This window comes from Corvus brachyrhynchos, unplaced genomic scaffold (assembly GCF_000691975.1).
Source record: "Corvus brachyrhynchos isolate BGI_N302 unplaced genomic scaffold, ASM69197v1 scaffold555, whole genome shotgun sequence".
Taxonomy (NCBI): domain Eukaryota; kingdom Metazoa; phylum Chordata; class Aves; order Passeriformes; family Corvidae; genus Corvus; species Corvus brachyrhynchos.
Window position 1 is genome coordinate 555,627 of NW_008238357.1, and position 10,768 is coordinate 566,394.

A 10,768-nucleotide genomic window follows, 5' to 3' on the forward strand; every position below is an offset into this window, starting at 1 on the left:
CTGCAGCCCTTTGGGTGACCCATGGGTGCCCCATGGGTGCCCGCTGCCCTCTGCAAGCTGAGGAAACTGTCTGTAACCTCTTCATCCCCTTTTACTTTGAACCTCTGTCTTGTTTTTCTCAAGACTTATCTCCATCACTCCAGGTGACTCTGGATAAATTCTCACAGCAGAGGAAGCCCTTACTAATACAAGTCTGCTGAGGTGTCTGATTTCCACCCTAACCTTTTTGTTCCTAATTCCCTCTTAAAGCTGTTTTATTCCAAAGGTGTACAAAGGATTGTAGGTAACAGCAGCTGCTCTTAGCTGTGTAACAGGAGTGCAGGCTCAGACTGCTCAGTGTATGCTGCAAATTCACATTAACACTGTGAGATAAATTCACATTAACACTGTGAGCTGCTGCTGTGAAGGGCTCTGTCCATCCCTTACAAATTGACTTTTTAAGGAGTTATTTTTAAAAATGAGTGTATGTGAAGAAGCCTCATCTTTAACCATGCTTGGCCACTTACTTTTATCTGAAGTTCAATTCATCTGTTCTATTAGAGACCCTACTTATTCCTGGAATGGGTTTCAAACCAGCTGAACTCCAGTTTCCTTCAAAACATCGAGAGCCCTTCAGTTGTGTCAAAGTTTGTAACAAGTTGCTGTGAAGAGGAAACACAATCCACAGACAAAGCACCGTGCCACTGACTTGTGAAACACTGAAGAATTATGTTCATCTCAAATTTGCTCAGCACCATTACTGGAACGGACTGAAATAATAACGAATAGGAGGCAGGTGCCCGGGTGCCCATAAAAATCCCAATCCTCTGGATGTCTCGCGGGCTAACAGCCCTGTGACAGGCGGCCCCGCCCGCGGGCGGCACCGCGCCGGGACAGCGGCGGGAGGGAGGCGGCACCGAGGGAGAGCCTGAGGAGGCTCCAGCCCGGCCCAGTGTGACCAGCACTGACCCCCGGCCCAGCCCTGGCTGCAGCTGCGGCTGCCACAGCACTCGGCCAGAGAGGACACCCAGGGTGACACCGCGGGTGAGTGCTGGGCCCCTGCTCCGGACCTGCGGCCGTAATTGCTGTGTTTGATCCGTGCGATCGCCTTCACAAGGCAGGAGAGGTGGGGGGACAGACCCCGCGGAGGGACAGACACAGTGGGGGGACAGACCCTGCGGGGGGACAAACCCCACTGAGGGACTGATCCCACTGAGGGACAGATCCCACTGAGGGACCGACCCTGCGGAGGGACAGATCCCACTGAGGGACAGACCCTGCGGAGGGACAGACCCTGCACAGGGACAGACCCCACTGAGGGACAGACCCCACTGAAGGACAGATCCCACTGAGGGACAGACCCCGCGGAGGGACAGATCCCACTGAGGGACAGACCCCGCGGAGGGACAGACCCTGGGAGTTTCATTCCTGCAGAAAGGGGAGCTCAGTGACCCTTCTGTGAAATCACAGGATTCATGGAACAAGTGAGGGTGAAAGGAGAGAGATGCCCTCTCTTTCTCTATTTTTCTCTATTTCCATGTTTTTCTGTATTTCTGGGGGTTTTTTTCTATATTTCCATTTTTTTTCTTTATTTCCATTTTCTGGAGGGGGGTCTAAGCAATCTGATGTTCCCCCCCTTGGTGGGGGGGTGGAACGAGCTGAGCTTTAAGGTCCCTTCCAAGCCAAACCATTCTATGATTTTATAATTCTATGATTTAGATTATTTCTCCATTGGATGGTGGCATAATCTTCTGGCTCAATATGACACTTACTTTATTCTGGTATTTTAGTGCTGGATAAAGAGAGAGTGTGACAGTGAACAAATTTCAGAAGGAATGGGGCAGCATTCCCAGAAATGGGAGTCTCCTGGCACCTCTGTAGGTGCCAGCCATTCACTGGTGCTGGCACAGGTCAGGCACTACCAGGACAGTGTTGAGATTAATTCCAGTGTCCCACTCAGACAATGGGAAGGTGGCACATGCTGTGGCCTCTTGGGATTCTAGAGACAATTTCTTACCATATATTTCAGTGTCAAACTTCCCAGCACATCAGGGAATGAAACATTAAAACAGCTGCTCAGGCTGGGGCTTGTTTCATCTGCCACCACTGGCAGGTTACAATAAATCCTAGAACTACATCAAGAGCTCAGAACTGGGGGTTTGCTGTGCCTCTGGTTTGAGGCAGAGAGGGGAACTGAGATAAATCCTTCAGTCTCTGATTGCATATTATTGTTTAATTTGCTGCATGCAGTGAGCTTTATTAACCCTCTGCATGCCTGAGGGGTGGTGTCTGTGAAGTGCTCCCAACACACCCAGTTAATTTTAGCTGGAGAGGGACATTTAGCAAAGCCCGATGGCCATGTAGGGCCAAACAGAAGTGGTGCAGGCACCCCTTGTTCCCTGCATTCATTAAAACCCAGAGGGACTTAAACCCTTGCTCTCTTCAGCGTCTCAAGGTGGGTGGAAAGTCCTGGTGGAAGGACATGTCTGGTAATAGGCAGATGTTTAATCACATCTTTGGTGAGTCTTTATTAAACGTCTGTTGCCCAGTATTTTATTTTTGTGGATGGAAAATGGTAAGTAAATCCCAGCCCTGGGATTGGAACATGCAAGGAAGGTAGTCATGGGAGCAGCTATTACTGGGAAAAGTGGGCGTGTTGGGTTTGTAGGCAGCCAGGCTGCAACAGAATCCTAGACTGTGCTAGCAAACCCCTCCAGTCAGTCATGGATGCAAACACTAAACCAGTCCTGAACAAGGGAACAGAAGGAATTCTCTGTACTGTGGGAATGAGGGAGCTGATCTGCACTGTGAAAGCAGAGCACTGGTGCCTCCTGCACTCACTCCCCTGGTTCTGATCTCCTTATATTGTGTGAAAGTCAAGTGAACTGCACTGGGTCTGACCCTGGCTCTGTGTGCACAGTGACAGCAGCCCTCAGCTTGCAGGTGACAGAGGGACACACTGGCGCCTCAGGTGGGGAGGGAAAATAACCACAGGTTCGAGTCTGAAACAAGTCCCTTCAATTTCTTCTGGACTCTACAGCATGGATGAACTGGTGTTAAGGGACTGGAATGGGAATGGGCATCTCCCACTGAAGGAAGCAGCAAGTACTCGGTACTTGGAACATCACATTTACATAAATTCAATTGTTGTGGGTAGGGAAGACTCACTGGGGCACGCACATGGTGTGACTGTTCCTCCTGCAGGTGCAGGGCATTCTCCTGGGAAAACCGAAGTGCTCTTCTGTCACCCAGCTGGCCCCTGGCCTGATGTGAACAGACACTGTCCCTGTACTCACACATGACCAGCATGACCAGCACTGCCAGGCTCACCTGATTTGGTGTAGTGTGTTGGGTGGTTGGAGGGCTGCAGGTACCTGTAGTCTTCATGAATTTGGGCCTTTATTCCATATTCCATACCCATTTTCTTGTATAGTGTTTATGAAATTCTCATTACTGTTATGTCAAGATGGACTTGGAACACGACCACTGAACTCTGCACATCTTCACCCATTTCATATGTGAATATTTCTGCCCCAAAGAAGCCTCCCTGCCACTGCCTTCACCCTCAGCGCGGTCAGGACTGGCCACCAGGCTGCAGGGAAATGGGGTGTCTTGGCTTGGTTTTTGACCTTGGTCATTTATTTATGGACTGAAAACCCAGACAGGGTTTTGAACCTACCAGGTCTTGGTTTCTTGAGTTCTTGCCCTTTCTGAGCCATGTGGGTGCCAAAGTCTGCAGGAAGAGCTGTGCCAATTGTCACTGGTCAGGGCAGGAAGACTTCACATCAGTATTCCAAGAAGGGAATTACGGGGAAAACAGAACATTGGAAGAGTCTTGTTTCCAGTTAAAACAGACTTTTAAATTCAATCTGAAATAACTGTCCTTCAGCTGTTGCCTCTTGACATTTCTTCACTGCCCTTCCTTAGGCAAATGGACTTTCTTTCAGGGAAAAACGTCCCCTCTGCAGGGAAAGCAGTGCCCACTGAGCGTCCCGGCCTTGCTGTGACATTCTGCAGGCTCCCAGTGGCACGTGGCAGCTCAGCCCTGGCACACAGGGGTTAACAGAGCCTTGGGTGGGCGGGTGGAAAACAAGCTGTGAAATGGAAGAAGGTCAGGCTCTTGGAGGAGATTGCTCTGTTGCAGACGATTTTAAATTATCAGTCCCTCTGGAGGAGAGGCCCCAAGAAAACTGTAAAACCAGGGCTGGAAATGAGGCAAAGCACGATCAGGTGTGTGGGGGCAGTGAAACAGGAGCAGTTGTGGCTCTCCTGGGACTTGCTAGACCTCACTGTCTGTCTAATTAGGAATCCCTCAGTTACTGAGACCCAACAGCTAAATGTGATTGGAGACTGAATATCACTGGTGCGTTTCTGTGGGGAGCAAATGCCTGGAAAGGGAGAGCACATGGGAAGAGGAACGGCAGAAATCGCTGTGGCTCTGGATAGCTCAGGCCCTCTGAGATAACTCTGCTCTTGCTGCAGCTGAGGAGAGCTGAATTCAGGTTTCAGTAGAGGCAGGTAAATGCTTCCTGTGGGAGCATTCCCAGGGCTTACCCAAAGTGTTACTGTCTTTAGAGACTTGTCTGGCAATGGGGTTTATTAAAGGTGCAGCATCCAGTCAGCAAAGTCACACACTGCTGTCCTGGACCAGCAGGACTGATGTCTGATGTCTGAGGGAGCATCTTTGGGATGATCATTGTCCAAAGCAGGTGAAAATGCTGTGGGAGTCCCACACCGCTAGAAAACAGTGGCTGCTACTGAGAGGATTTCCCAGCAGCAGTCCAGATTTCCCAGATCCTTGTTGTCTTATTTTCTTGGCTTGTCAACTTTCAAGTGGTTTATATTTGACTTTGTAATTGCTTCTACTTTTTACTTTTATATCACTGCAAAGGTAACAGGGGATGTAGAATTGAAGGATCTTAGCCCAGGCATCAGTTTTAGCAATTCCATTTTCTTCTGTTGACATGGTTTTCTCATGAACTGGGAAAGTTTAAACACTGTCACCGGCAACAATGGTCAAAAAGAAAGAAGGAATGAAGAAAATTACTCCAGAATTTAATTTTCATATTTATCTTCTTATTTGTTGGTTGAAATGGTGATTCCCAGCTCTGCAAGGGAGAAGTTTTTGATGCTGGGTGAGAATCTTCTTTCTCAGACTAGTGGAAATGGTGCTCTTTGTGGTTCTTCGGTCTTGATGCAATCTAACAGGAGTCTAAGCTGTGACACCAAGAGTTTTGTGTGTGTTCCCATTAGCCTCAGATTTTAAAATTATCATCTTCTCATAGGAAACCAGAGGAAAGCCTTGTTCTGGTTCTGCCAGCCCAGACAGCCTGTGAACCATGGCCATCACAGTAAAAACACTTCTCTTGCCACCTTCTGGAGCCAGCCCTTCCTCTCCAATTGAACATGAGGTTTAGTATGAATTTATTCACCCAATGCAAAGGACAGCAATGACTGGGGGCTCTCAGGCCAAAGTGAGTGAAAGCAGCCTTCAGGCCAACCAGGTTTTGTTGCCTGAAGGTCGAGCTGCTGGGAGAAGGGAACCTGCAGTCCCAGACTGGCCATCTCTGGGAACATCAGGAACTAAGCAAAGGTCCCTCTGCTTCAGGGGAGCTTTCTGAGCAGAGGAAGGAAGGTTTACAAGTTGCGAGGGCAGACCGGAAGCAAAAGATTTGGAGTCACAATGCACTGCACTTGTACTTCTGGGGTAAAGCTGTTCATGGAAATCCCAGATCCCAGAGTGCTTTGGGTTGGAGGAGAACTTCAAAATCATCTAATTCCAGCTCCCTGCCTTGGGCAGGGAACCTTCCACTAGTGGAATAAGTGGCCTTGTTGCTGCTCATGGGAAAGGGATCAGCCCATGGCTGTGTTGGAAGGAAAGGAGCTAACTGAGGTGTGTCTCTTGGCTGTAGCAGTGAAGCTCTTATAGAGCAACTGGATTTCTTTGAGGCCTCTTGGAATAGCACAGACTGAGGGACTCTTCTGCTGAGGCCCAAGCCCAGGCATGGCTGACCCATGCACAGATGCAATAATTCACTGGTTTTACTTCTCTGCTAACGAACTGTGAAATCTCCTGAGGACTCGTGGCCTCTGAGAACCCACCTGCTGGTGTGTCCTACCCAACCTGGTGTACACCCTGTCCTTTCCTTGGATCTGCACAAGTGTTTGTCCTTCTTTGAGGCACAAGGTCTTGCATTGGGGATGCAGCGTGGCCTTGACTGATGGTCGCATCTGGCCAGGCTGGCCCCAGCCGTGGCCAGCCTTGCCAAAGGCTCCAGGGCACCTCCCCTGGGCTGGGGGAGTGTGGGGCTATAATGAGCCCCCAGGGCTGCTCCAGCTCAGTGTGGAGACACCTGGCAGCTCCTGAGCACAGCCTCACCTTCTGTGAGAGTGGAGAAGTGTGAGGGGGACAACGGTTTGCTGTTGCTTTTGCCATTTAGTGACATTTATGCCAGACTGATAAGGGGCTTATCTTCCTTCTCACAGGTCATTGATATCTGGGACCAGGGGACCCGCTGGACGGCTATGAAGAGCTCTGTGCTCTGAGTGAACAAAGCCACCGTGGGCCCGGAGACGCAGAAGTGACTTCCAGAGGATCATCTCAGAAGCTCAGCCTGTAGGGTGGTGAGTTTGGCCATGCCACCACTGATTTGTGTGGGGGTGATGCAGAGCTGGGATGGGAAGTGACACCTTTGCTGTCACACTGAATGTGGCTTTGCGTTGCAGTAGGTCAGGAAGTGGTTGAACACATTCTGGGAGTGGTGAGCTCCTGTGGTGTTTGGCTCCTGTAGGGTACACTGATTCCCTGCGTTTCCCTGGGAACATGCCAGGCTGTTGAAGATCTGCTGTCATTGTCCCTTGGACCTGGCAGGGGACTCGTGGCACACATACACTGGGGTTCCTAAGGGTTTTTATCCTGGACTCATCCTTTCTTGGAACAATGAGTAGAGATACGTTGTCTTTCCTTCCTGGCAGTGAGACTCTGTTGTGTTTGCTGTGATACTTGCTGTAAATCTGTTGCCTGTATCAAAGTCAGTTTCTGTTATGAGAAATCTGTGGGAGCATTGTGGCCATGGAAAGGCACAGACTGACCAGTTCCCTGCTTCTCCAAAGGGACAGGGATTCACTGTCCTGCTCACTGGTGGGGCTTAATGGCTTTTGCTGTCTTAAAAAATAGGGGTGGTGTCTCCTCTTGGCCTTTGGTATCAGTGCCACTTTCATACATAAATGGGTACAGGGTATCTGGTTTGTGTGTCTGTGGATCCTGAGCAAGCACTTAGGTCGTGTTCATAATCCCTGGGGCAGAGGAGAAGATCAGGTCAGGTATAGATTTACCAAAGGGATAAGTCACACAAAATCTGATCCTTGGGCATTCCTCCCCACTCTGCACAAGACCTCCATTCATCACTGGAGAGCTTGTGACGTTCCCCCTCTGTGACCTGCTCAGAAGTTTTCATGAAATTTCCCTTCTGCAGTTCACTGGCCTTCAGTTCTGTGGTTCTAACCAAAGCATTTGAAATTTTCCTTTAAAATTCATCTGAAATGGGAAGACTCAAGCTCAAAAGATTACTTCAAATTAACAAAAAAACCACAGAAAGCCAACGCAAAGCTGAAAGAGGAATTTTAGGTGAAATATACTCACTGAGTATCTGGATCTCTGGGGTAAAGCACAGCTAGAATTTGACTGAGCACACAACAATTTGGTATCTTGTTTAGAACATTTTCTGTGTCAGGACTGCCCTGATTTTCATGATTTGCAAAGAGAAGTTCAAAGAGAATTACAAAGAGAAAAGCTGCATTAGGGCAGGGTCAGGCTGGAGATCAGCGAAAGGTTCTTCCCCCTCTGGGGGATGCTGGGCACTGCCCAGGCTCCCCAGGGAATGAATGGGCACAGCCCCGAGGCTGCCAGAGCTCCAGGAGCGTTTGGCCAAGGCTCTCCAGGATGCCCAGGGTGGGATTGTTGGGGTGTCTGTGCAGGGCTGGGGGCTGGACTGAATGACCTTGTGGGTCCCTCCCAGCTCAGCATATTCCATGATTAGATGCTCCTATGAAACAGAATGCTGCCTCTGTTGCGGATTATTTTATTATTACTGGTTTAGGTCTGTGCTAATGGCTTTGTCCCCACTGTGTCTGTGCTTGTGCAATGCCCGTGGCACATCCCGAGCCTCTGCACCCATCCCCTCCCCATGAGCCACTCGCTGCCTGTCACTTCCCTGAAGGTTTGGCTAATTTTGCTCACCAGTCTGCCAGCAATTATGTCACATCTTGTCTGTGTATTGCACTGTCTGAAGCCCATAAATAAGTCCTTGTGATACCCCCAATACGTACAGATCCTCTGACTCCCAAATGTTTTGCTTATTCACTCAGCTGATTTATGGCCCCAGCAATGGTGTCTAGCCATGCTCACAGGGAATGGGCTCTTGCTGTGTCTCATCCAGACAGATTGATGGACACACAGGACAAAGGGCACCCTCCCACCCTGCCAGGCTTGCTGCTTTATTTTGGGACATTAAAAATGTTGTCAGTAGCCAAGGGCTTGCTCCAGCTCTGTGCTCAAAGCCATGGAGGCTTTGCCTCTGTCCCCAGTGGGGATGTCCCTGCAGCTGCAAAGCAGACAGACTTCTGCCTGGAATGAGGAATGGCTGGATACCTGAACAAGGCTAATGCATGCCAGGGATGTGTTTTGCAGGAAAGTGAGAGTGTTGAGCTGCTTCCAGTGTCACCCAGTTGTGCTGGGGCTGTTGGTCAGCAGCATTTACCTGGGGAGGGGTGACTCCCTCTTGGAAGCATTTATTCCATTGAATAAATCCTCCTCATGAGGACGCCAATGTTTCAAGCACCTGTGAGTGAAGATATGAATTACACTAAGACAATTTTTGGAAGACTTTTGCTGTCTCATTTTAAAAATTCTGTGATTTCTTTTTCTAGATTGAACTGGAGTCAGAACAAAACCATGGTCATTCATGTAACAAGGGAGTAGAAATTTTAAAAGTAAGCAGTGGTAGGGTTTGATGACTGTGCCAACCAGGGTGTTATTTTCTGGTCCTTATTTAATACACAAGACACTGGAAAATGCAACATGACTGGATTCATTACACTGAAGGAATGTTCCCTTCATATCCAGCACTGTTATTTTAACCCTGCAATCAATGTGTGGCATTAACATGCTTCCTTCTCATTCTCCAGAAGTCAGGAATTCACAGGAGTTTAAGGACTCACAGGAGCTTATTTTTAATCCGAGTGAATTTCTGAAATCTTTAAGACTCTGTAAACTCAGCAGTTTATACCTAGTGAACAGAGTGCATGTTGTGCACTGAGAGATGGGGCCTGTTACTGCCTGTACAAATATTGTCACTATTTGGGGGTTTTACCAAACTAGATTTGAATTTAGCCCTCTCTCAGCACTTTCTAGTTATGGTAACACATGCCCACTGTCACACGAGGCTGAGAATGAACCATTCTGACATGAAACATTTGGAGATGTAAGGAAAGGCTTTGGAGCTGAATTTGGACCGCATTCCTGTTTCAGGGTAGCTGCTCCTCACCACTGCCCAGCGTGGAGGAAAGGAATCAGGAGTAGCAAAGAATAAATGCAAGTGTAACATAAACAGAGCTTAGGGGAAAGCTGCTGCAAGCTGGTGTCAGGTGATCCTGTTTGGTGAGTGTTGTAAGCACCAGGCATTCCAGCTCCAGGAGTGGTGACATGTTTAGGAAGAGACAAGAGGCAATAGGGGATTATGTTTGTTGTTAATACGGTTCAGTACGTTGGAGGACAAATTAAATCCATAAGAGGGTGATCAAGAGCCTCTCAAAATCTCAACCATTCACTGTGCAATGCCCTGCCTGGGGCAGGACAGGGTGCCCTCGAGTCAGCTTCTTTTCAGTTCAGTTTTGTGTTTTTTTCTTCCCACAAGCTCTTCATTCCCTTCATTCCCAAGTTTTAAGACATCTCCCAAGGGTTTACAGAAGTGACTGTGTGATGCGCCAGACTAGCAGCACCCAGATGAAATGCAAACCCCTTGTTGTGGTGGGAGCAGCAGAGGTCACCCAGATCAGGTCAGGAGGGGACAGGAGAGAGGGCTTGGCTGCTGCTCACACCGCCCTGTTCCATTTCCCAGTGCTGTTGTCCCAGTGTTTCCACTGAGGCCAGGGAGGCTCACAGAGATGTCAATTATTGCAGAGATTGGTAGAGTGTGCAGAGCCCCAAAACAGGGTTTGTGGTAAGGACAAAGTGGAGCCAGTGGTTTGTTGTGGGGAGGTGTCTGTGGCTCTTTGCAGCTGCTGAGTTATGGCAAAACACATTTTTGTTCAGAAGCTGACCCAGAGGTACTGTGAGTGACACTCTCTTTGGCCTGGCTGTGGGATATCCAGCACAAATTGGTTTTGTTCACTGAGTTATCTCTTACCTTTAGCTGAAACCAATTCTCACCCAGACAATGCGGCTTGGAGTTGAATGTGTGACAAGGGGGTGCTGGGGTCATCCCCCGTGTTTTCATCAGGTGCCAGGTGCCAGAGCTCAGCTGGATGAATGCCTGGTGTAGGTGTGCTCCCAAAGTCCCTGTGCCTTTCAAAACGGAGGGAAGTTGCATGTTCCTGTGTCCCTCTGTTGACGGAAGGAGTGCAGAGGGTAAACAGAGACCCAGCACTAATGCCACAGGCAATCCAATCTAATTGCTCTTTCAGAGCTGCAGTAACTCTATAGTTCCTGAGCATCTCTCATATGACAGGGAATCTGCCTTCCCAGCTTTCTGCGAGGCAGGGATGTGTTACATTACACACTGTCCAATTT

General features: G+C 49.0%; 1 protein-coding gene across 1 annotated transcript in view; it reads left to right on the top strand.

Moving 5' to 3' along the window:
• The first annotated feature begins 872 nt into the window (after positions 1–872).
• The window catches only part of IGFN1 (immunoglobulin-like and fibronectin type III domain containing 1), a 39,454-nt gene continuing 29,558 nt past the window's right edge, over positions 873–10,768 (top strand). Inside the window, exons 1-2 of the mRNA XM_017735509.1 lie at positions 873–1,023; positions 6,466–6,603. The gene's annotated coding sequence lies outside the window, so the exon portion shown is untranslated. The remainder of the gene's footprint in view (positions 1,024–6,465; positions 6,604–10,768) is intronic.